The 24164-nt window shown below is 45.1% G+C and overlaps 2 pseudogenes; one reads left to right on the top strand and one right to left on the bottom strand.

Moving 5' to 3' along the window:
- The first annotated feature begins 3613 nt into the window (after positions 1–3613).
- LOC115206786 (endonuclease domain-containing 1 protein-like) lies at positions 3614–10874 on the top strand (annotated as a pseudogene).
- A 341-nt stretch (positions 10875–11215) lies between these two features.
- Positions 11216–20878, bottom strand: LOC115206096 (TRPM8 channel-associated factor homolog; annotated as a pseudogene).
- Between the last annotated feature and the right edge of the window lie 3286 nt (positions 20879–24164).

The following is a 24164-nucleotide window of genomic DNA, read 5'->3' as shown; positions in this document are numbered from 1 at the left end:
AATATAGAGTTATTCTGCTAGAATGATCATACGTATCTATCCTAAAACCCTGTCTTTATCTCACTCATAGACAAACACTGCAACCCGTTTTATTTTTAGGTTTTACTGCCTGTCTTTTTCTCGCGATTGTTGACAGAATTCTCCTCACATGCAATCACTCATGCCAGCATAGTTACTCTATCTCTCTCGAAACTTTATCTATAGAGGGGACTGTCGATCAGACATTAGGTCGCATAGGTATGCAACTATAAACTATTTTCCAGGGGTCGTAAAGCCCTAGTTAACAGCCTATTTATCTGTTGATTCATGTAATTGTTGACAATAATATCTGTTTCTCACTCCGCCATATTAGGTCTCACTTCTCCCATAGATATCAGACCTAAACTATATTTAGGTACCGACTATCCCCTTATGTTTTTTTTACCCTTTTGCTACGTTATTGTTTGAATGTTAAATGACGAGACAGAGGCATGGATGCGAGTAACCAGTCTTGTTCAGTATATTGCAATACATCCGGGTATTTCAAGCACACCGGTAAAACACTGGAGTTGCAGTAATTAACATTTACCAACAGATGGCATCACTGTGCCATCTTACACCCATAACATCTTTCCTTTTATAAAATAGGACAGGAGCTGTCAATTCACTAACAAAACAAACCTAGTAATAATTTCCAACATGAACAGTTTAGTATTTTTTTTTTTTTTTTTTTTCAGGTAACAACTTAACACATTTTGATACTCTCTTCACTTTTATCTCTGTCTGTCAACAATCCCTAATGGGAAACCTACAGATTAAGTCTTTTTGGTGGCTGGGACAGACGCCCACAGCGTGAAAAGACAGGGGGCTTGTCTGCGAGGACTGCGGGTTCCCGCACAGGCGTGTCACCTGACTGTCTAAGGGGAGTATTGATGGGCGAGGGAGCGGCCGACCTGTGATCCCCTGGCTCTTCGCCCAGTGCCTCAGGCCCCATGTGACTTGCTGGGGTTCTGTCTTTTGTCATGCGACCCCTTTGACCATCAGGGTTCTGAGTAGGTGCTGGCTCAGCAATCCGAAGGTCAACCCTGTTACGACGGTACCGTGATCCATTCACCTCGACCAAGTAGGAGCGTGGTGCCACTTTCTGTACACAGGATCCGAGTCTCCAGAGGCCAGTCCGGTCCCCTGGTAGTGGCTTCATCCGCACCGTTTCACCCACCCTGAGCTCAGGTAAGTCTTTTGCTGATTTGTCATAGATGAACTTGGAGACCTGTCTTCTGTGACGTAGCTTCACCAGCACGTCTGTCACCACACATGGCTCCAGGAGAGTGCTGGCTACTGGCAGAGCTGCTTTTAAGCGCCGTGCCATGAGGCGCTGGGCCGGGCTGCTATCCATGCCTTCTGTCGGGGTATTGCGCCACTGCAGGATTGCTTTCCAGGCATCTTTGCCCTCTCGCAGAGCTTTTTTGCAGAGGTTCTTTGCGATTTTGACTGCGGACTCCGCCTTCCCATTAGCTTTTGGGTGTCGTGGTGATGAAGTGACGTGCTCGAATTCCCAATCTGCAGCAAATTTTCGGAACTCAAACCCCGGAGAATTGGGGTCCATTGTCTGAAATTACCCTATCTGGCTGGCCATAGCGGGCAAACTGAGCCTTGCAGCGTTTGATTGTTGTCTCTGCTGAGAGGTCGGGGAGGAGGTCAATCTCCCAGAAGTCTGAGTAATGATCGACTACCAGCAGAAAGTCTTTGCCACTGTGCTGGAAGAGATCTAGACTTACTATCTGCCAGGGGCGCATCGGTAGCTCGTGGGACATCATCGTCTCTCTCTGTTGCTCAGTGGCATATTCATTGCAGATTGTGCATTTACTGACATAGTCTTTGATTTCACTCTGCATTCCTGGCCAATACAGTGTGTCACGTGCTTGTCTGTAACAGGCCTCACCTCCTATGTGACTTGAGTGCACGCGCGCCAACATCTCAGGGCGCAGAGACCGGGGAATAACGACTCTCTGACCCTTGAATATTACTTCCGTTTTGAACACTGAGCTCCTCTTTGACTGGCCAATAATCTCTGACGGCTAAAGCAGTTTCTTCCTTGCAGTCGGGCCAGCCCATCAGAATCACAGACCTCAATGCCTGGAGTTGCTCGTCCCTGTCTGTGTGCTGTCTGATTTGTATCAGGCGCTGGTCCGTGACATTGAGGTAGTCAGACCTGGTTGATGTGTTCAACATCCACTTGCTCTGTTTGTAAGCTGCACACTGCGTGTCGTTCATGCATGGAGCGTGTGTGAGTGCCTGATGCAGTAGCCCTGCTGAGCGTGTCACTCACATACATCTCTGGCCCTGGCTTATACACCACCTTGAGGTTGTAGTTTTGTAGGGCCAGTAGCATGCTCTGCAGTCGTTTCGGGGCATTCAGGAGAGGCTTGCTGAATATAGCAATAAGGGGCTTGTGATCTGTCTCTGCGGTAATATTGTCGCGCCCGTACAGATAGTGGTGGAAGCGTTGGCATGCAAACACAATGCTGAGGCACTCCTTCTCTATCTGGGCATAGTTCTGCTCTGTTGGGGTGAGTGCCCTAGAGGCGAATGCCACAGGCTGGCCCTCCTGCATGAGGCAACAGCCAAGTCCATACTGGCTTGAGTCACTCTGAATCGTGACAGGTTTTGACACATCGTAGTATCGCAGTACAGGTGTCTGGGTGACCAGTTGTTTTATTTCCCTCACCGCTGCGTCATGTTTTGGGAGCCAATGCCAGATGGTGTCCTTGTCCATGAGCCTCCTTAGTGGCTCACACACTTCAGAGAGCCGCGGTAGGAACTTGGCCAGGTAGGTGACGAATCCGACGAAGCGCTGCACTGCCTTCACGTCAGATGGGTGGGGCATTTCCAAGACAGCCTTCACTTTTCAGGATCCGCCTTCAATCCAGTGGAGGACAAGATGTGCCCATGAAAGCGGACCTCTGGCACTTTAAACTGAAGCTTTTTTATGCTTAGCCTTAGCTTGACCTGTCTGCATCTGACCATCAGGGCCAGCAGCTTGGCATCATGGTCACATTCTGCCTCCTCATCACTGTCCCCACAGCCCACTACGAGGATGTCATCTGCTATGGGTTCCACGCCACTGAGTCCCATCAACAGCTCATGCTGTTTCCGCTGATACACCTCTGGAGCCACGGAGACACCAAACGGGAGCTTCAAACCACCTCTTCCTGCCCCAGGGTGTCAAAAGGTGGTCATGTAGCTGCTGGCTCGTCGAGCTTGCACTGCAGGAAGGCATCTCTGGCGTCCACGAGCGTGAAGACTCTGGCCTTTGGGGAGCTTGTAAAGAACATCCTCCAACGTGGGCATAATGTAATGTGAGCGTCTCAGAGCCCGGTTGAGGTGTTTAGGATCAATGCATATCCGTAGCTTGTCTGGTTTCTTGACGATGACCATATTACTTATCCAGTCTGTAGGCTCGGTGACGGATATCATGTGGCCATCTGCTTCGTATTTGTCAAGCTGAGCCTTTGTAGCTGCTTTCATGGCCACTGGTACATTGCGGGGTGCACACTGGACAGGCTGGATTGCTGCGTCCAACTCAAAGTGGACTTCGCCGGGAAACTGACTCGACCGGTGCATTGAAGACATCATGGTACTTGCTCAGGAGTGTCTCCTTGCTCAGGGGCCCAGCCTGGACATTGTCTACAATGTTAAGATCAGCTGGGATGGTGAAGTTAATGAGTCCAAGGCGCTCGCATGTAGAACCTGACAGTAATGGCTGTTGACTAGCCTCAACTATTTCAAACTCAAGGGGTGTGTTTCTGGCCACGTAAACACACTCTGTCACAAACAGGCCTAAAGAGGTCATGAACTGTCCGAATACAGTTTCAGCTTGGTGCTACTCTGTGTGAGTTTGTCTCTGGGCGCGAGCCTCCTTTTGTCTCTAAGGCTCATAACATTACATGTGGCCCCTGAATCTAGCTGGCATTGCTGTGGTTTATTATTAAGTAGCAGAGTGACAAACCACTTTTGTCCTTTTGCCCTCACTGCCCCTATGCACTCGCTAGCATATACATCCTCTGTGCTGTTGTTCCCTTCATCTGTGTTTGTTTCAATGGAGTGCACTTTACCCTCCTTTCTCTTGCTTTTCATGCAGACCCTTGCGAAGTGATTAGCTGTACCACAGGATTTGCATATTTTTCCATAGGCTTGGGCAGTATTCTTTTCCTCGTCCATGAGAAATGCCACAATATCTGCACGTATTGTGGTTGTCTGCTGCAGAGTGGCTGTAGTATTAGCATTAGCAGTGGCAAAGGGGAATTTCCTTACTGGCTGCCTGAATGTAGCATTGACATTGTCCATATGTTGTCTTTCTAGTTCCATGGACCTTACCCGTATATCAGTAAGCTCTGCTGCACGGCATGTCTCCACCGCCAAGACCAGCGTCAGGTCGCGTTCTTCTCAGCAAACGTCTGCGGGTGCCCTCATCAGTTATGCCAAGCACTAGCTTATCTCTGATCAGTTCATCTCTTAAAGCACCATAGTCACATGTAGCTGCCTTTCCCTTAGCCTAGTGACAAAGCTGTCAATGGACTCCCCGTCCTCCTGTTTGCAACACCGAAAACATAACGCTCGTAGATAACGTTCTTTGCTGGCTTGAAGTAATGTTCAAGAGCATCAAGAATAGCTGTAGCGTTACCTTGCTGAGCTGCTGTTAGGTTCAGGTTGTGTTTGTATACGTGTCGGCATTCTGTTCCCATTATAGTCCTCAAAGTGGCAGCCACTACCTCATCGTCCTTTTCCAGAAGTCCCGTTGCTAGTGCATAGTCCTCCCATTCACCTCTAAACGTATCCCAGTTTGTGCTCCAGTCCTCCGCTAAGCTTCATAACGGCGGGAGGGGGAATGTTCGCTGCCATGTCTAATCGGTGCTAACAACACTGAAGCTAATAGCAAACTCACTCTAGCTAGGACAATTCCGGCGTCAGGCGAAGTTTACCTCAAAAAAGCATTTTTAGGGGGTAAACCAGAACAGGTGACTCTAATTTGCGGAAAGCATGGTTAGTTATCCGACTCTGACACCATGTTTGAATGTTAAATGACGAGACAGAGGCATGGATGCGAGTACCAGTCCTTGTTCAGTATATTGCAATACATCCGGGTATTTCAAGCACACCGGTAAAACACTGGAGTTGCAGTAATTAACATTTACCAACAGATGGCATCACTGTGCCATCTTACAACCATAACAGTTATCAGGTTCTCACCATAAGCCCTAGTTAGTTTTATGCGTCGCCACAGTTGCCCAGGGTCGTTTCGGACCCTGCTTCGTTTTCAAATTAGTCGTTTTGAATTTACAACTAATTCCTGCCTTCCATTCCGCTCAGAATACTTATTCCCTTTAAAACCGTTTTCTACACGTGAACTTCTGAAGCCAGGTCACTAGCTAGAACATTCACCAATTTCAGCGTCTAACACCCAGAGTACATTAAAATCCTCTACTTGCTCCCTCCTTTCACTCTCACATCAATCACTTTTGCCTTTCACTCTCACATCAATCGCTTTTCCTCATTTAATGCCACACCCAATTGTGTCCCTTATTCCATCATCCAATGCAGACATACAGGTGTATTCCTCATTTCATCATGCAATGCAGACTTATAGGTGCTTCACTCATTTCATCATGCAATTGCAGACACACAGGTGTATCACCTCACCTCCTTATTTAATGTAATCATACAGGTGCTATCCCCAAAAGTATGAATAAAGCTTACTAACCTTGTTATTTGCAGCTGAGTTTTTCAATGTTCGTTGAATCTCATCACCACCTCTGTCGCGTACCAGTTTGCCACCGGCCTGTAAAGAAACCCACAGAAAGGGCCAGGTCTTTGATTTACGGATTTTTCATCCGCCCGTGCACGTTTTCGGTGTCTCTTTGGAACGACAGCGGCAGTTTTTTGAGATCCGGCTCGAACGACCATATTGTTAAAGGAATTTTATATCTCGATGATAATAGTCAATAATCAATTCGCCTTGACTAATGTCCAAGGTTGGTAAGACAATGGGTTAAAATAATTAGGCAAGGACTCAGCTTTCTGCAAAAGGTTTCTGTAGCTTTATTCATGAGAACGTTCTGAGGTCAGGATAACAAAACAGTCATTTTATAGTTCTTGCTTACTTACGCACATGCATTTACACACAAACTGTTGGTGACCTGCATCCCCATTGACTTCTCTCGTGACCTTGGGGTTTCGTGGGCGAGCGCGTGTGCCAAGTGGGTGGACCAGACCAGGAATCTAGCCAGGTTGACCCTTGCCTGGGAAAACCAACCATATGAGACTAGCGTTACACAACCAAGATTTAGCCATTGGCTTAGTGACTACTTCAAAGCTCTACTGTAAGATTGGGACCAGAAGGAGAATGTATGTGTCATTTTAGAAGTTTGACTGGCACTGTACGTTGCCATCTAATTTCTGATTTCCATTTCTCAGCTAATAGTCAATTAATGGTACCCAAAGACGATCTGCACTGACTGTTCTTGCACTGGCCCAACACACTCAATAGACTTTATATACACACCATATACACACATAAAACCCTGACACATTCTCTCTCACACACACACACACACACACACACACACACACACACACACACACACACACACACACACAGAGCACACACAGAGTACACACAGAGCACAAACCACATACACACACTTTTACACTCATTTGCTGCGCTTAGCTTGCTCTTCATTTTATCTTATTATCTATACTGAATGCCTAGTGTCACTTAACCCTACCTTCATGTACTTATTTATATCAAATACCTCTGTCCTCTTTTTTAAATGTATTAATTTATTTCACCTTTATTTAAACCCGGTAGCCTAGTTGAGAACAAGTTCTCATTTGCAACTGCGACCTGGCCAAGATAAGCAAAGCAGTGCAACAAAACATATGTCACAAACAATGTCGTACTGGAGAGAAGAGGACCAAGACGCAGCGGGAATATGGATACTCATTCTTTGAATTCACAAAAAAGGAGTATAGCATCCACTTGACAAAACAATAAAGATCACGACAGCAACAGTTTTACAGGCTCTACAAACGCAGTGCAAAAACAACTACCCACAAAACCAAGTGACAAACATACTCCTACATATATGACTCCCAATCAGGAACAACGATCCCCAGCTGTTCCTGATCAGGAGTCACAAGACAACACAGAACATTCACACACACAAGACTGCCACGTCCTGACCCCAAAACTACTACAACAGCTCCATCTGCTGGTCAGGACGGACACATAGTCAATAATACAGTAGAACAAAAGAAAACAAAAAGTCTATATACAGAGAGAGCAAATGAGGTAAGATAAGGGAGTTAAGGCAATAAATAGGCCATGGTGGCGAAGTAATTATAATATACAATTAAAACACTGGAATGTAGATGTGCAAAAGATGAATGTGCAAGTAGGGATATTGGGGTGCAAAGGAGCAAGATAAATAATAAATAAATACCAGTATGGGGATGAGTTAGGTAGACAGATGGGCTGTTTACAGATGGGCTATGTACAGTGCAGTGATCTGTGAGCTGCTCTGACAGCTGGTGCTTATAGTTGGTGAGGGAGATATGAATCTCCAGCTTCAGAGATTTTTGCAGTTCGTTCCAGTCATTGGCAGCAGAGAACTGGAAGGAAAGACGACCAAAGGAGGAATTGGCTTTGGGGGTGACCAGTGAGATATACCTGCTGGAGCGAGTGATACGAGTGGGTGCTGCCATGGTGACCAGTGAGCTGAGATAAGGCGAGGCTTTACCTAGCAGAGACTTGTAGATAATCTGTAGCCAGTGGGTTTGGCGACGAGTATGAAGCGAGGGCCAACCAACGAGAGCGTACAGGTCGCAATGGTGGGTAGTGTATGGGGCTTTGGTGACAAAACGGATGGCACTGTGATAGACTGCATCCAAGTTGTTGAGTAGAGCGTTTGAGGCTATTTATAGGTGACATCACCGAAGTCGAGGATCGGTAGGATGGTCAGTTTTACGAGGGTATGTTTGGCAGCATGAGTGAAGGTGTCATGCCCTGACCTTTGAGAGCAGTTTTATTTCTCTATTTGATTAGGTCAGGGTGTGATGTGGGGTGGGCATTCTATGTTGTCTGTTTCTTTGTTTTGGCCGAGTGTGGTTCCTAATCAGAGGCAGCTGTCTATCGTTGTCTCTGATTGGGAATCATACTTAGGCAGCCTTTCCCCACCTGTGATTGTGGGATCTTGTTTTTGTGTAGCTGCCTGTGAGCAGCGCCAGAATGCCACGTTCCATTTCCTTTCTGTATTGCTTTTGGTTTGACTTCGACTAAAAGGATGTGGAATTCCATGCACGTTGCGCCTTGGCTTATTTACGACAGGGAGTTTGAAGATAGTGAGCGTGACAGAAGGATGCTTTCTTGCACATTGATCTGGTACTTCCTGTATATAGCTTCCATTCTTGTGTATTGATTTTATTCCTTGTGTTAGTTAAAAAAATATATTATTCTTTTAAATTCTGCTTTGTTGGGAAAGGTTCGTAAGCAAGCATTTCACGTAGTCCAACACCAGTTGTATTCGGCGCATGTCATGAATACAATTAGATTGTTGATATAGGTATTGATTGTTATTGTTCCTAGGGCAGACTGCTTGTGTTAAGACAGCTGCTTCCTGTATAGGAGGCATGACACCACAAGGACATCATACTGATGACTAACATGAACACACACTGTACTGTATACATCTTCCAATCACAAAACAGTATACACAAATCTCAGTGCCCAAATTCTGAGTACTGGGCTTCCTATGAAGATCGGCGATCATTATATCAAACCAACTATATCCACTGTCTCACTCTGGAGAGACAGACGGCCTGACAGAGCAAGTCAGTTCTCCTCACATCAACGTGTCTCCTCACCACCAATGAAATTCAGCGAAAATACAGCATTACAAAAGTTGCAGATAAACAGAGTAACCACAGCAAACGCATAACAGCTGGTCTATGTCACATACACACCACCTGAGAGAACCATGTACATTTGGATCTATCCAGTCCCTGTAACCTTCAAGTGTCAAGCGGGCAGAGATAGAGGAAATGAGAGTGTAACAAGTGGAAAAGCAGGTTAAAAGGGGCAGTGCTGTTAAACCGGGCTATACGGGTTCAACCATTGGGCTCTACTTCAGAGGCACAGCTTGGTGCTGGACAGGTGAGTGGATAGACACAGCTAGTCGTGACCAGAGAACACGAGGAGAAAGCAATCAGCTAGGAAGTAGGAACGTCCCATCCAATAATGTCGGTCCCGGTAGCTCTGTGTGTTCTCCTGGCTGGAACCCTGTCCCTGTTGAGGGGGGAACGTGGTGGCCAACTTCGAGGACATCCCGGAGTGTGTTTGAGTATTTCTACCAGGGGAAGGTACCGGGCTGGGGTGCTGCCACCCCGGCGCTGCCCGCCTGTGCCAGCGCTTCTACAACAGGTACCACTTTGCCACGCTGTATGACACCAACCACCGCATTGCTGTGTATTCAGCCTACCGCTTCCAGCCCAGCAACGGAGGAGGCAGGGAGAAAGCGCTGGTTGGTGGATCCACAGGTGGGTCATGAGAACAGGGCAGATTGTCTGTGGCTAGAACAGGACATGCCATAGGACAGTCTCCTCAACAACTCACATCAATAACTCTACGTTAGTGACCCCAAATTCAAAAACACAGATTGTCGCCAAAATAAATTGGGGAACATTTTTATTAGATGCCTAAAAAGTTGAGAAAGATCAATGATATTTTATGTTTGAATTGCTCTGAAGCTTGGGGTTGTAACAGCAGTTTACTGTCCCTCCCAGCTCGTGAACCTTACGTGGGGTGCAGAGATGAAGGACGGTACTGGCTGGGGAAAGATCACCCTGGGGTTTACGGGCGAGAGACAGGCACTCAATGAGGATTACACCCACTCTGGCTTCGACCGCGGCCATCTCAACCCCATGGACACATGCAGGTAGTCTACTCCACAATACTGGCTCTGCTTTGAACAGATTCATGCAACAACATTTCAATCCAATGTTGTTAGGATTCTTAGAATTGTTTTCTTAGTTCAGTGTGGACTACTGTGATGGTCAACTATTGAGCTGAAAGTTAAGTACAAGGTAAACCCAGGTTTATATACACAAACCCAGCAAAACACAACGTTGCCTCAAAGTTTACTCCAAGTGGGCCTCAACATACCATTGCTACTTTGTAACACTTACTATTAATCTCATGACAAATTATTAAACCTACAGTATATCCTCCTCTTTCTCTCTCCTTCTTAATCTCACACGGTCACCCCACTTCCTTCCTCCCAAGTCCCCAGTCGTAACGCCACCTTCACCCTGACCAACGTGGTGCCCCAGAACCCCAAGCTCAACCAGAACGCCTGGGTCCGCCACGAGTCCCAGCTCACCGACCTGTTCAAGGCCCAGTGCCGCCCAGGCCTACGTGCTGGTGGGCGCCATCCCCTCCACAGACAACTGGATTGTCAAGGACAACGTCCGACGCGTCAATATCCCAGAGTACATCTGGAACGCCTACTGCTGTGTGGACAACAACGGTGAGCCTGTCCGTAGCGGTGGCGCCACCGCCCTCAACACCGAGCAGAACCGAGTGGACCAGCGCTCACTGCTGGAGCTCAACGGTTTCCTGCAGCAGTACTCCAACGCACCAGTAGGGGAGTTGTTTCACAACAACTGCCAGGCGCACTGAGACACTGAGTAGTATCTCCCACTCATGGGTTTCTAATCATGATTTGACAGTGGCAACGTGAGCTAAAACTTCAGTTCACATATCAGTATCAGTCTTTCAGCCAAGTCAAGTGCTTCCTACTGTGAAAATGACATCATGAACTACAGTGGATAAATAAAGAACTATGGTTTGGAGAGATACATCTTTTATTATTCTTTATATATGCTTTCTAGGAATAAGTGAGAATAATATAAAGTAATATAACAAGAGGTACATTTCTTTAGCTTTGTATACAGTATCAAAACACATGAGACTTCAGAATAAGGTGCTTTACTGTGCACGTAACTACATTTGAAATGAAAGTTCCTGTAAAACATCCAACTTATTATAAATAAGGCACTTGCAAGGACTCTTCTGAAGTGCACTAGAATATACAACTGCATTTATAGCCAACAATAGACCCCCAATCTCCTCAGCCAGCCCTTTGTGATGACTTCAAAAACCATTACAATTATTTATTTATTTGCACAGCAGACACAACCATGATTCTTGCAGTAGCATATCTACACCAGGCCAGCAAACTCGTAGTCACCACTCCTTTACCTTAACCCATCACCAAACGGTACCTACCCTTCACCAGCAATCCCTGACCTGTGACCCCCAATATAAGGGGGTGACCTCCTCTATAGTTCAGCCATACTGGGTCATAGGGTGGTCGCTCCACACCAGCATGTTAGAGAGCTTTTCTCTGTAGCAGGCTCAATGGGCCAGCCCCAGGCCTGAAGAAGGAAGCCAGGTTCCTATTGACCGTAAGGGAGAAGGTCTCAGCATACAGGTTCATCTTTCCCTGGTTGTCCTCTGGGTACGTTCTGCATGGTGTGGTAGGCAGCAAACACCTTCTTGAAGGCGTCCCAGCCAAACTGGTCCTGGAGCTGAGTGGGAAGGAGGACGACAAAGAGAAACTGCTTACACAAACTCAACCCGAGATAGTCACTTTTTTAAGGCATCTATATTTTCCTATTGGTCTTTCACAAGCACTAACTGTAGGTGTTGTGCACAACATACTCTGCAGCAGGGCGTACTACACAGTATACATCACTAGAATCTCCTGTCACCTGCATGTAGGTCTCCAGTGCCACCCACACGGCCCAGCTGGCCAGATTCCTGCCCCCTTTAGCGTACCCCTCGGCACGGCTCTGTCGGTTGGCCAGCACCATGTTGGGGTGGGCCTGATCCCGTTTCACCCCCAACACCTCCTCGTGCACGTACACGGACCACAGGTTACACGTGCACTCAGTGGTGTGCGAGGGGAACTCCCAGACTCCTCTCTGCTGGTTGTGGCCCAGCTCGTGGATTGCTCCCCACAGGCCCGAGCTGCGGGCTGCCTCAGGGTTCACCAGGTCTGGGGGGCGAGCAGGAATGTATCATGATAGGGTAGCCTGCATGCATGAATCCTGTGGGTGGGGGGAGAGGGTCAGCTCAATGTCTGGATACTTGCAGGGCAGAGGTTGTGCAGTCCACTCCAATACACTCTTTAAAAAATGGTTCTATATAGGTTTCTATATTGAAGCAAAAATGGTTCTACCTGGAACCAAAAGGGTTCTCCTATGAGGACAGCCGAAGAACCCTTTTTGGTTCTAGATAGAAGCTATTTGTCTAAGAGTGTAGGTCACTCTTGCGTACCACACGTTTTCTACAGCACAACAACTCGCTCCCTTAGAAACTGTATAGTGACTGTCCTACCTGACTCAAAATACATTTTTTAATATTTGGGTCAATGTCTTTTCAGATAATCTCTCTTTTCCTGTTCATATCCAGCAATTCCACAATCCCTAGTCCCCTACCATAGTCAATTCCAGTCATGACAGTTTGTCCATGCTAAGAAATAAGAGGAACAGACGCTGACCATGGGAAATCTGGACGTCGGCCACAAAGCGCTCCTTGCGGGGGAACTTGGCGGGGATGGAGGCCAGGTCAGCTACCCCCCTCATGATGTCATCCCAGAGAGCTGCCACCAGGTCAGGCCGGTCCAGACCTCGGACCACGTCAGAGTGGACGGTCAGGATGACGTTCTCAAACTCCATCTCTGCCCAGGGGGAAGGGGCAGTCCGCAGAACTGCCCAGTCTGCAAGTGTGGTCATGCCTAGAGAGGAGAGAGGCAAGGGTTGGAGGAAAATCCTGGATCATTTCACTGAATTTATTTTTCACGAAGTGTTATGACTAGGCTGTGCACATCTTCATAATCAATCATGAAATCCATCGGTCTAGCATAGGTGAGCAACATACCATTAAATGGCTGTCACAGTTTACGTCGGTGAAGGAGGACCAAAACGCAGCAGGTATGAGTAAGCTCATCTTGAGATTTATTAACTCCAAAATGAACTTAAAAATAACAAAAGAGAACGAACGATAAACTGACAGTCCTGTAATGTTGACACACACCACTAAACACGGAACAATCACCCACAAATAACAAACACAAACACACCCTAATATATGGGACTCTCAATCAAAGGCAGATAGACAACACCTGCCTTCAACTGAGAGTCCCAACCCCAATTAACCAAACATAGAAACAGACATACTAGACTAACATAGAATACCTGAAAACCAAACAGTGCCCAAAAACCCCGGAATACTTAAACCAAATGCCCCTTCAACAAAACACACCACCCCGAACCACATAAAACGAATACGCTCTGCCACGTCCTGACCAAACTACAATACTAATTAACCCTTATACTGGCCAGGACGTGACAATGGCCTTCAAGATGAATATTACCAGACAAACATTTGGTACAGTGTGATTTCCTACCACAATGATGAGTAGCACATTGAAAATCAATTCTCATAACAGCAGGGAGTTCAGTTTTAGTAACATAGCTGCAATTACACAGTATCTGAGAGCATCGCTGTTCTAAGCGTAGTGTATCTCTGTATTCTACAGATGTTTCACGCAGAACAAAGGCTCTGTCATTTCCTCTTTAATCTGTGGCAGCCGTCATCATCGTACATTCAAAATGGCAACAGCGAGCAGGAAGCAACTCAATTATGTATTAGGAATACATGAATAGCAGATCAGAATACATGAATACAACTCTGGGAAATGAATTAAAAAAAGAGGTGAAAGATACATTTTGCCTGGATGAAGTCAAAAGGCTCCCAGACAGAGATATTGTAAATGAGGGGGCTGAATGAAGTAATGTACTTTGTTCTCTTTATGGTGTATGTACTTTGTGTTATCTTTTATTCACCTGTTATTCATCCAGGTTAGTCTCATTGAAATACCCTCTCTGTAACACTTTCTATGAGGCACGCACATATAATAATGGCACACTTGGCGCATTATAACACTTGCTATTAGCCGTTGTGAGTTATAACAACTCATAGTTGTAACACCCTTGTAATACAACTTGGCTGCATTATAAGACTAAAGTGTAAAATGCATCATAGAGCCCCACCTCCCTCCCTCTCCCACCCACCCAACTTACCAGTCTTGTAGTAGGGGGCCGGCACAGCCCCCTGAATGATGACCTCCACCCCCTCCACTTGGGTCTGAGGAGGGGCGATGAGATAGAGGAGACCGCCCCACAGGTTCCACACCTGCATCGTCTCGGAGTCTATGGGGAAGCGCTCATGAACCACTGGCGCTCGCCTCAGCTCGTTCGAATTCCCAATGTTGTCAGTCTGACAGCCTATCTGGACCTGATGGTAACCGGGGCATCAGTCAGTCAGTCAATCAATCAATCAATCCACAAAATGCTTTTGCATCAACATCTAAAGGGCTTGATCTCAAAACAAATAAAACATTATTTGATTCATTAGACTTTAGAATGATAAGACATAACAAAAAGCAGTAATGGATACCTTCCAGCCCTGGTTGACGATTTGTGGTGGCATGGCCATGTACGTCCTCATCCCAGGGTAAAGGTACAGACCAGTGCTGAGCCACTCCTCTCCTCCTAAGGCAATGTTCAGCAGTGGTTATATTCAAACACAACTGTATAGAATAATATTGAGTGTATGGTTAGAAACATGTATTCCCACACTAACCAATGGGCTTGCACATAAGCAGAGTAGCTATGGCAAAAGGTATTTTCTTGCACCCGTTTTAGCTAAGCCATTACTCCTGGTGTTTCATATTGCTTCCCAAGACTAAACCATCTCCATTAGACCCATGATCCTCCATTTTAGAGTGCAAATGAGAGCTAACTGACCTGCTGTATTGCAGTTGATCCTAACCCTGGCATTGGACAAGGCAGGCATCATGGGCTGGTCCTTGATCAGGTAAGGCAGTAGGGCGTCTGGATCCTGGCACACCTTGTACACCTCCGCGCCAACACTGAGCAGCAGGTGGTCCTTGGCGCTTATCACCGGGCAGCTGTGGCACACCTGGGGGAGGCCCGTCTCCTTCAGCACGTCAGTGAGCATGGCCACCACCGAGGTGTACGAGGCACAGTCGTGCGCCGCATGTGCAGGTAATTGGCGCAGTCGTTGCCAAGCTTCTTCAGACCCGCCTCCTCATGCTCCGTCAGCGTCTCGCCCTGGGTCACGTGGCTGGCAAAGCGGCGCAGCAGGTGGCGGAAGTGGAAGCCCTCGGAGCAGGTCTGACCCGGGACTGGGGCCTTGTAGCAGCCTGCGTCCAGAGTGTTCTGCATCAGGCTGAGGCCCATCTTGTTGAGGATGTGGTTGCCTGCGTACTCTGTCATGGTGTTGTGGCCCGGATTTGTCTGGGCCCAGTACCAGGCGTGGCCCCCGATCAGCAGACCCCCGCCCTCGGCCACAAAGTCCTGGATTTCATCGGCCTGGGCGTCGCTGTAGGAGGTGCAGACGTAGACGCTAAGCTCCTTCCTGAAGCCGCTCTTCTCACAGGGCAGGCCCGACTTGCTCAGCAGGGTGTGGGCGGAGCCAAGCTGGGGCACGACGCCTACCAAGCCGTTACGGCCCTCGTCTAACCAGCGCACGGCATTGAGCATGAAGGGGGACATCTGCTCTCGGCCCAAGTATCCCTCGTGGGTGATCACGATGACTCGGCCCTGGCCGTAGTATGCCCCGGCCAGAAAGGCCCTGCCGTCCTTTGTGGTGCCGATGGGGAATGCGAGAGGGCCGTGTACCAGCACCTCTGAGAAAATATACCCGCCCAGGATATCAAACTCAGTCACGCCCTCCAGCAGGAACTCCAGGTCATCCTTGAAGTCCTTGCCTATCCTAGGGAAAGAAGAGAGTGAAAGGGTAGGTATGATTTGACAAGAGAACTTAGACACATAAAAATACCTCAAATAACCCACTTTTTTTTTACATTTATTTAACCAGGTGATTTCTGGAGTTAAATAAAAACCCTTCTTTGTTTTCTTCACACCTGGTTCTAGGAGGTGATGAGGCACAAAATAACACCATGTACACATTTCCGTTTTACAACAGTATCTCTATATTAATATGCCACCTTCTCTTCTCTCTATGAAGTGCCCAATACTTACGCCACAGCCAGCCAGTTGGAAGGGATCTGTGGAGGCACAGGGAGAGTACCCAGCTCCCCAAGGTGCTCCGAGAGTAGATGCCAGCCACGCTGGAAACCTTGTTCCCAGGGAAACCCAGCAGGGTGTTCTGTTTGGGGTGTTCCTCCGCCCAGCTCCACGCCTGACCAGCAATCAGCAGCCCGCCCCCACCTTCAGGAACCAGCTCCTTCACCTCTGGTCCCACGCAGTATGCATCTGTCACATACACTCCCAGGCCCTCGCAGAAGCCCCCCACCTTGGGTTGGAGACTGGAGTGGCTGAGGTTGTCGGCTAAGGCCTTACAGCTCTGGTGGACTCCCACGGTAGTGCTGTCACAGGAGGAGCCTGTCAGCCAGGTAAGGGCATTCTCCACTAGGGTAGGAAAGGCGGTGAGGTAGCCCTCGTGGCCCAGCACCACCACACGGCCTCGGCCGTAGAATGAGGCAGCCATCAGGACCTGGCCACAGGCGTTCATGGCCAGTGGGAAGGCTTGGTCGCCGATCAGAACTAAGTTGCTGGGTATGTTTGGTCCGCTGAGGTCCAGCTCCTTGACCCCCCTCATCAGGGCAGTGTAGGCATCCTCACGGGACATGTTGGTTTGGGTCATGGCTTAGTCAGTAGGCTGACGATCCTGTAGGTGGTGGAGAAGAAAAAAAGGATTTTAAAAGACAGATATGTATTAAACAGTATAAGTACTGGAGGCTGACAGTCCATGTACATGCATTTAACTCTTTAAACCGGGGGTCGGCAACCCGCGGCTCTAGAGCCGCATGCGGCTCTTTAGCGCCGCCCTAGTGGCTCCCTGGAGCTTTTTCAAAAATATGAAAATGGAAAAAGATGGTGTGAATATATTTTATATATAAATATAATTTATTATCCAATGCTGTAAAAATGTGTATAATAAATATTTAATTTCAACATTTCTGTCAACGAAGATTTACTTCATAGAAACACACGTTTCTTTCAGCTCTGCGTAGTGCCAGACAGGTGGCTGTTGCAAAAAACCGGAGGGTGTGTCATGGGCCATGGATCCCAAAGGGAAAAAGAGAAAGATGGCTGAGGAGAACAGAGGATTCCACAGTTCTTGGACCGAATCATTTGCTTTCATTGCCAATGCGGAAGGATTGCCTGCATGTTTGCTTTGTAATGAGAAGTTGTCAAATAACAAAAAGAGTAACGTGGAAAGACATTTCCATTCTTCCTGACAGTTATAGGAACATGAAGAAATATGCATTTGGAGTATTATCCATCTTTGGATCAACATACCTGTGCGAGCAGATATTCTCAAACATGAACTACATAAAATCCAAATACCGCACCCGCCTCACAGATGAGAGCTTGCAGTCCTGCGTGAAGATTAAAGTTACATTTACATGCCCGATGTTGAGAAGCTGTCCAGTGATGTCCGAAAACAGAAGTCACATTAAACGGGTAAGAACACAATCCTGTCATAGGCACATTTTTAGTAACAAAGTGGCTGTTATTATAAAGTGATTTCTGATTTTTGTCAGTATATATTTGGAATGACACATAGGGATATTATTGTGTTTTGTTGCTCAGGTCCGAGGATGGCTGCATTGTGTTGTGCGTGTCAAAAGAGAAGAGGTGCTGCTGCACATTTGCAGAAAACTAAAGAGAAGAGGATAATGCACAGAAATCGAACTTAAACTGTATTTTAATTTTATATACTTTATCTTTTCAAAAGGCTGCTGTTTTATTGCACTCTGTCTGTTGCCCAGATAAGGGGGAAAAGAGAAGAGGATTGTATCGTATTATTGAGGATTGAAAAGGACTGCATTTTATTTCCATGGGGAGGTCTGAAATTACAGGAGGCCTATTATGCACGTTGCACATTTTGTTTTTTCGAATCCTAAAATAAAAATGACATCAAAAATCGGATTTCTGTATTGTATTTCTATAATTTCATCAATGCAACGAAACATAATACATTAATATTATAATGGAAGTTAAACTTAAAGCACCATCGTACAGCAGAGTAGTCACGTGGTGCGTCATTCTCTCCAGCGCTGCATGTAAAATAAACGTTTAATCATGAATGCTCATTATGTATTTGTAGCCTACTTATCATTTTGATAGTAGGCTAATATAGCTAATATAGACACTTACAGCATGTGTTGCCTTCATTATAAGGCTTATATAAGGCTTTACATTTTTTGCGGCTCCAGACAGATTTGTTTTTTGTTTTTTTGGTCCAATATGGCTCTTTCAACATTTTGGGTTGCCGACCCCTGCTTTAAACTGTTGCTATGACAAAAACAAGTTTCTGAATTTTACGTTGCGGTAATCTCTACAACAAAGTATGATAAATAGTTCAGAACAAACGAAGGCATCTGTAAAACCTACCTAGATACAAAGGAAAACCAACCGCTGAAGATCAGAATCAAGAGGAAAATGGAGTTCAGAGCGAGCAGAGCAGCAAGCTGTGTTACATTCCACTTAGCATACAGTCTGAATGAAGGGAATAAAGAGATCATCATATCAGCAAACCAAGCGAAAGGAAAGGGGAGGGGTGGTGTGTGGCCAATGACCGGCAACTGTGACCTGAGCAGACAAGGCAGGGCAGGGGAAAGGGAGGCATCTGTGAGTCTGTATGAATAGCTTATAGCGTGCTCACATGGGTGGAGTCCATCAGATACCAGAAGGGTTAATGCTTATTTGTTTTATTTATTGCAAAAATAACAACAATAATGTTAATAAAACAGTTATGATCGGAATTACAAGAATAAGCATAATTACATTTACATTTTAGTCATTTAGCAGACGCTCTTATCCAGAGCGACTTACAGTAGTGAATACATACATTTCATGCATTTCTTTTTTTTTTTGTACTGGCCTCCCGTGGGAATCGAACCCACAACCCTGGCGTTGCACACACCCTGCTGGCGTTGCAAACACCATGCTCTACCAACTGAGCCACAGGGAATGTCATTTAACATCATCAAAGGTAAACTTAGGGAATTCTGGAGATTTTATACACAACCATTCATGAATTTCAAGCCATTGTTTACTAGAATGGCGGCATGAAAAAATAAATGCTCTATAGATTCTGAATCAGAGGAACAAAAAAAAAAGGCATTTTGTCAAAATGTAATATTTTGTGCAAGAAATCATTAATCTTATGTAAGAAAATATTCAAAAATTGGTTTCTTTAACTTTTGGGATAACTGGACAATTAAGGTAAAAGGTAGTCGTTTTTAACCATAGCATGGGTTGGTCACTTCCATAGCAATATATTGAATTATAATCACCAAAAATGACTTAATTAACTCCCAATCGTATCCACTTATTGTTGAATATTTTATCCAAATGGTTCAAGTCATTCATTTGTAAACTTAGAAAAGAGGGAACAACCTCATAATATAACAAAGTGTTCTTAATAAGTCCAAGTAAAGGAAGTGGAATTACTTTGCAAACCTTAAATATATTCTCTCTGACTAATATTAACCTGAAATTTACCAATGAACTCATCAAACGGCAGAAACTCCCCAGTGTTGTCTAACAAATCACATACAAAAGTAATACCCTTGTCAAACCAAAGGCCTTTGAAAATGGATTTCCTATTCATTTTAAAATGACTCTATTATTCCAGATCAATGTTTTGTGGAGTGAAAAATTGTGCGTGAATATCATTTTCCAGGCAAATACAATTTGCTGGTGAAACTTTGACAATTTCACAGGTAATTTGGAGGGTTAAAGTCACATTTCATTAGGAATTCTCAAGTCCACCAAGTTTATTAAATTGACTGTTAGGGATATGATACCACATAGAAATAGGATTAGACAGACATAAATTCAACCATTTCATTCTAAAAGTACCCACTAACGACTAAAAATCAATAGCCTGTTAACCTCCACGATCTTGTCTTTCACAAATTGAGATTTCTGAATATAACGTGTTGTATTCCTCCAAACAAATCTAAATATTACAGAATTGACTTTAAAAAAAAATGTTATTAGAAGAAAGAAAAAGGGACTGACTTGGGTATATGATTCTAGATAAACAATCAGTCTTGGACAAAATAATGCAACCCAAAATTGAGATATCGCGTTGCAGCCACTGACTTAATGAAACTCTTATGGAATTAATCCTATTATCGCTGTTTAAAGAGTCTCTATCTGAAACGTTTGGCATAGACATGGGCTAGTAACTTATAGCCAGTTGCCAACAATGTAATTGGTGTCCAGGTAAAAAGAGTCATTCTTTGGTTTGGGAATAAGAACTATTAGTCCCTGTATCAAAGAAGGTGGTAAGATAGCATTAACAATACCCTCTTTGTAGACCGAAAGCAATAACTCTCTAATATCAAGCCAGAAATGTCAATAGAATTCAGGAGTCAGACCATCCGGTGCAGGAGATTTACCTATAGGCATTTGTTTAATGGCTTGGTCCAACTCAGTCATATCTATATCAGAATCACAGTTTCTTAAACCTTTCTTCTATAGGCTTAACAGAGTTATTAACTGAAACCAAAGAAAAGGAATCCAAGTCGCCTTCCGAAAGATGAGATTGATACAGCGTACTGTAGAAAGAGTGTATTTTCTTATTAATCACTTCAAGATCATCAGATAGTGTCATTTACATAAATGGATGAAATACTATTCCTAGCCTGTGTTTTTTTAACCTTTCTCAATCGGATGAAGGCACCTTGTGCCTTATCGTTGTATATGTCGTCCAGTTCACATTGGCATTTAGCAAGCTTGGCTTTTTCATCTTCATTTAAATCAAGTTTATTGCTCAGCCTGTTAATATCAACAATAATAATATGTGCTTGGAGAATCTTTTCCGAGCTAGCAGAATCGAGACAGGTCTCTCTGATAAGAGTTTTAGACTGTAAACAAAATGAGTCATTCTTTAAAAGAAGAGTTAAATGTCCAGTATGCTTTAGAAAATCTTGTATTTATCGAAACAAAAGGAAAGAATAATGGAACAATGGTCTGTCAGAGGAGCTGAGGAAATACTACATTCACTGACAAGATCCATAAGACTGGAAGATACCAACCAATAATCAATTGTACATTTGAATTGTCTGTACCTAGTTGTAGAGTTAAACCAAGAAAAGTTGGATTCTGAGAATGCCAAATATTGGAAAGTTGAAAGTTGGAGCAGAAATGAAGAGTTAATTTACTACAACAATATGTCACGATTCTCTAAGACAGAACACAGAAGCAGACCAGGACAAGGTGAGTAAAATGAAGGTGAGTATTTATTGGTAGTCCTTGATGTGGTAAATAGAATAATCCAGGAGACGGAGCAGGCAGCGGAGGTGAGTTGATGAGAGTGAATAAGGTTGATCCAATGATGTCACTGAATCCACCGACGGCCATGCAAGGGAGTTGAATGTTCCGGGAGAATGAGTTGTAAACAGTAACGGGAGTGAGTAACCGGCAACAAGTACAGAATAACAAAACAAACTCAGGAAACATGAGGCTGATACGCTGGCACGATCCGGCATGGGAATGGAAGTCAGCTCAGCGGGTAATCAAGGTTCTCCCGCCTAGCTTCGTCGCCTGGCAACCAGACAGGGTGCGTTCAGGAACCTCAGACAAAAGACAAAAAAAAAGTCAGCTCAGGCAGAAAACAGACACAGGAAGCGGGATTCCTGACACAATAGGCTGAATGCTTGGTGGGATACCTATCCATCCAGTCATCAGGAACAACATGATCACCTCCAACAATATGATATCTGTTGAATATTTGTTTTAACTCAGTAAGACTTTACTAGATATTAGAAGATACTTTTTTTTACTGTATGTTATAACCATACATATTTACCAATATGTAACGTGACCCTTTATATTCAAAAACATAGATATCCAGTGACCCTCATCACACACCTGCTTTCTCAAACTGTACCTGGAAAACGTCTGAAAAGTATTGCCACACCAGCAGAATGAGATGAGCCATGGCTAAAAATGATCTTGTCACCACATTTTAAGTCAGCATCTGAGAATGTGTCTCTAGAAATAAAAAACAATTGGCCTTTAATGAATCTTTACAAAACTAAAAATTGCCTTGCGTTTTATATTGTTACGTAAACCCTTGGTGTTCAAGGATAAAAAGGAAGATAAATATTGAAGAGTATCCTAGAAAAAGAGTTAAATAAACAGGGACCCTGAATAATATTAAAGTAGCATATGCCCATCAAAATTAACTTGACGAACAGTAACGACCATACAAAGGAAAATAAATGGATAGATCGTGTAATAACACATCTTATATCAATAGTTTACATCTTCAATTAAACTCTCAAACTTTAAATAAATACATATCTGAAGGCTAATCAAACCATATTAAAAATAAATGGAGATGTACTTACATAATAATATCGATCTTGAAACAAAATGACGAACAAAAACCCCACTTAGTATGCTTACGTTGGTTAATGCTCACATCCAAAACTCGCCACTGCAAACATTACCGCCCTACGCAATATCACCTATATGCCGTGTTCAGATAAACGATTGCATGAATAAACTCACCAGTTGAAAAAGTATACGGCTTCAACTCGTAAAGCGTGAATCAGTCAGTCACGTGCCTCCACCCTGCGGCGGTCAATGACAGCAAACCCCTGGTGAAAGAATGCTTTTAACCACCTGCGTCTCTCCTCATCGACTTGTGGCCACAGCTTCGCACGGGCATCCCTGTCGCGCTTGCTCAATTCTTCTGCAAAGCGCATGCCTTTCTCCCTGCAGATCGGCGCCAGCTTCGCAGCTCTCCAAACCTCGTCTCTCACGTTCCTCAACCGCTCAACGCAAACATAATGATGACCTGTCTGTTCTTCTCCTTTCTCTTGTTTCCGAGACTGTGTACAACATATACCGCGATGTTCAGGGTAGCAGAGTGATATGGAACAAACGTCCCAATAATGACAAGCACAAGCCCTCTGATATTCTCACCATCAGTTTCAGGTAACCGTTCAGTCTCAGCCCCCATCTGCGCTTGTATCGGTCCTGTTCAGCACTGGCTTATGCGCAACTCCTTGTTTTCTTTTGTCAGGGCATCAATGTAATTTTTCAACAGTGGTGTTACGTTCCCCAGTTTCTGTGTTGTGGTTTGTGTATTATCATGTATGTATTTCAGGAAATGGATTCCTGAAATTCTCTACGAGCAGCTGATTGGTCAATCAACATTGATGATTGGAGAGCTGACCCCCGCCCCCTCGTCAGGACGCAGCTGTCTCCAATTACTAACTTCTTCTGAAGCTATATAAGCCCCAGTTCTGTTGCTCAGAAAGAGAGATGACTGCAGAGAGATATTTGTTGGGAGACCCAGAGATAATGGTTGAGAGTTATAGCATGTTGGTGGTTGCTAAGACATTTGGTATGTACTGTGTAGTTGTTGCTCAGAGAGAGCTTCTTTAATGTCCTGAGTTAATAGTTTTCCCAGGGGAAGGGGAAGGCACCTAGGGTGTGCTTAGGCAAGAGGCCCGCGGGCATACATATACCCGTAGTAATTTATTGTCTATGCACACTAGAAAGACCTGGGCGGACCATCCCCTGTATTTTGGTTAGTGCACCAGGTGGTGCTAGTTAGGTAAGTAGTGGGTAGGCAGGTAAGGTAGGAGAGGGGGCTTGATATTTACTTTCTTTGCTTTGGGTTCCGTCCAGCCCCTTTTCCCCAACTTACCGCTGAAGGAATACATTCCCAGTAAACGTATTCTCTGCCTTTTGGTCATCCTTGCTCACACCTACACTTCCATACCTTTTTCACACCACAGAGAGTTAAGTTGTAGCAGGGTGTTGCGTTCCCACTTTCTAGAGGCGTGCGTAACATAATGGGGGCTCATCCGGGATTCCATTAAACCCACCGAACCCTGCTGCACTGAGCTCTCTGTGATTTGTGATTGAAGTGTGATGGTAGGTTGTGAGTTTGGGTGACTAGTTTAGTTTGTGTGTTCAGTGGACTTCTGTGTACAAGATGGCTGCCTCAGCCATCCAAGTTTTTTGAAGCGCCC

This window comes from Salmo trutta, chromosome 13 (assembly GCF_901001165.1).
Source record: "Salmo trutta chromosome 13, fSalTru1.1, whole genome shotgun sequence".
Lineage (NCBI taxonomy): Eukaryota > Metazoa > Chordata > Actinopteri > Salmoniformes > Salmonidae > Salmo > Salmo trutta.
The sequence above is the reverse complement of the archived record's forward strand: the minus strand, read 5'-3'. Positions and strand labels throughout refer to the sequence as shown.